General features: G+C 41.1%; 3 non-coding genes across 3 annotated transcripts; 1 reads left to right on the top strand and 2 right to left on the bottom strand.

Moving 5' to 3' along the window:
- Positions 1 to 262: 262 nt before the first annotated feature.
- On the bottom strand, positions 263 to 335 carry TRNAM-CAU. Its single transcript has one exon. It is a non-coding gene; the product is annotated as a tRNA-Met (tRNA).
- Positions 336 to 439: 104 nt separating this feature from the next.
- On the top strand, positions 440 to 511 carry TRNAE-UUC. The gene has a single exon. It is a non-coding gene; the product is annotated as a tRNA-Glu (tRNA).
- An 860-nt stretch (positions 512 to 1,371) lies between these two features.
- Positions 1,372 to 1,444, bottom strand: TRNAM-CAU. Its single transcript has one exon. It is a non-coding gene; the product is annotated as a tRNA-Met (tRNA).
- Positions 1,445 to 2,355: the final 911 nt, after the last annotated feature.

Genomic DNA, 2,355 nt, shown 5'->3' with positions numbered 1-2,355 from the left:
TTGCACATTGCGGCCAAAAATGCTGAACTTGACGACTTTTAGCAATTTTTTCCTTTCTTTTGCAGAAGATCCCATTTTCAATCCATACCTCAAATCATTCCCAACTCTCCCTATTAACTCCAAAAGTTTAAATAGTCAAGCAGCCTTCGTCCTGTCAATGCTTTTGGATCTCTTTATTTTTTAAAGCAGAACATGTCAGTAGCGAAAGAGAAAGTATCATGGCTTTTAGGTCAAGAGAGGAACATAAACCTGGCTAGAAAAATGCCCCGTGTGAGGATCGAACTCACGACCTTCAGATTATGAGACTGACGCGCTACCTGCTGCGCTAACGAGGCAAATGCTGCACACCCTGTTTTGTATGTGCAAGAATGATTTTTCAAAATTGGATTTTTTTTTCTTGTTTTTTTTATGTTTGCAATAGAAAGTTTTGTGCCATGTTTCCCATATGGTCTAGCGGTTAGGATTCCTGGTTTTCACCCAGGTGGCCCGGGTTCGACTCCCGGTATGGGAATGCTTGGTTTTTAAATTTGCACCGACATCGAATGGATGCAGAGTTAAGGCATACACGTTGAGGTCTCCCATTGCGGCTCAAATTTCTGTCCGCTTATAGCTTTTCATTCCTTCCTTTTGCGCATGATCCCATTTTTACATCATACCTCAAATCATTCCCAACTATGCCTTCTAACTACAAAATTTAAGCTAGTCAACAACCCCTCATCCCAGTTGACTAGAAAAGGACCCAGCGTGAGGATTAATCTCACTCAATTCAGATCCGATAAGCTGCTGCACTAATGTCTTGCTAGAAAAGGACCCCGTATGAGGGTCAGTCTCACTAGATTCCGAAACCGATGTGCCACTTAAAGCAATAATGAAGAAACTTGGAAGCGGTTTCCTCTGAATGTAATAATGATTGCCTAAAGCAGAAAACTTTTTTTTTTGTGTTGCAACTGAAGCACTAGAGCAATTAACATGTAGTCTAGTGCTCATGAGTCCTCTGTTTCCTATACAGTCCAGATTTGACTTCTGTTATGGGAATAAGCCTTTTTAACACTTGCACCTACACGGAAAGGCCGACACCACGGCGCAGAGTTAAGCGGTATAGATTGAAGTTGCACATTGCGGCCAAAAATGCTGAACTTGACGACTTTTAGCAATTTTTTCCTTTATTTTGCAGAAGATCCCATTTTCAATCCATACCTCAAATCATTCCCAACTCTCCCTATTAACTCCAAAAGTTTAAATAGTCAAGCAACCTTCGTCCTGTCAATGCTTTTGGATCTCTTTATTTTTTAAAGCAGAACATGTCAGTAGCGAAAGAGAAAGTATCATGGCTTTTAGGTCAAGAGAGGAACATAAACCTGGCTAGAAAAATGCCCCGTGTGAGGATCGAACTCACGACCTTCAGATTATGAGACTGACGCGCTACCTGCTGCGCTAACGAGGCAAATGCTGCACATCCTGTTTTGTATGTGCAAGAATGATTTTTCAAAATTGGATTTTTTTTTCTTGTTTTTTTTATGTTTGCAATAGAAAGTTTTGTGCCATGTTTCCCATATGGTCTAGCGGTTAGGATTCCTGGTTTTCACCAGTGGCCCGGTTCGACTCCGGTATGGGAATGCTTGGTTTTTAAATTTGGCACCGACATCGAATGGATGCAGAGTTAAGGCATACACGTTGAGGTCTCCCATTGCGGCTCAAATTTCTGTCCGCTTATAGCTTTTCATTCCTTCCTTTTGCGCATGATCCCATTTTTACATCATACCTCAAATCATTCCCAACTATGCCTTCTAACTACAAAATTTAAGCTAGTCAACAACCCCTCATCCCAGTTGACTAGAAAAGGACCCAGCGTGAGGATTAATCTCACTCAATTCAGATCCGATAACCTGCTGCACTAATGTCTTGCTAGAAAAGGACCCCGTATGAGGGTCAGTCTCACTAGATTCGAAACCGATGTGCCACTTAAAGCAATAATGAAGAAAACTTGGAAGCGGTTTCCTCTGAATGTAATAATGATTGCCTAAAGCAGAAAACTTTTTTTTTTGTGTTGCAACTGATAGCACTAGAGCAATTAACATGTAGTCTAGTGCTCATGAGTCCTCTGTTTCCTATACAGTCCAGATTTGACTTCTGTTATGGGAATAAGCCTTTTTAACACTTGCACCTACACGGAAAGGCCGACACCCACAGCGCAGAGTTAAGCGGTATAGATTGAAGTTGCACATTGCGGCCAAAAATGCTGAACTTGACGACTTTTAGCAATTTTTTCCTTTCTTTTGCAGAAGATCCCATTTTCAATCCATACCTCAAATCATTCCCAACTCTCCCCATTACCTCCAAAAGTTTAAATAGTCA

This window comes from Bufo bufo, unplaced genomic scaffold (genome assembly GCF_905171765.1).
Source record: "Bufo bufo unplaced genomic scaffold, aBufBuf1.1, whole genome shotgun sequence".
Taxonomy (NCBI): Eukaryota; Metazoa; Chordata; class Amphibia; order Anura; family Bufonidae; genus Bufo; species Bufo bufo.
This window is presented reverse-complemented; position numbering and strand designations above follow the sequence as displayed.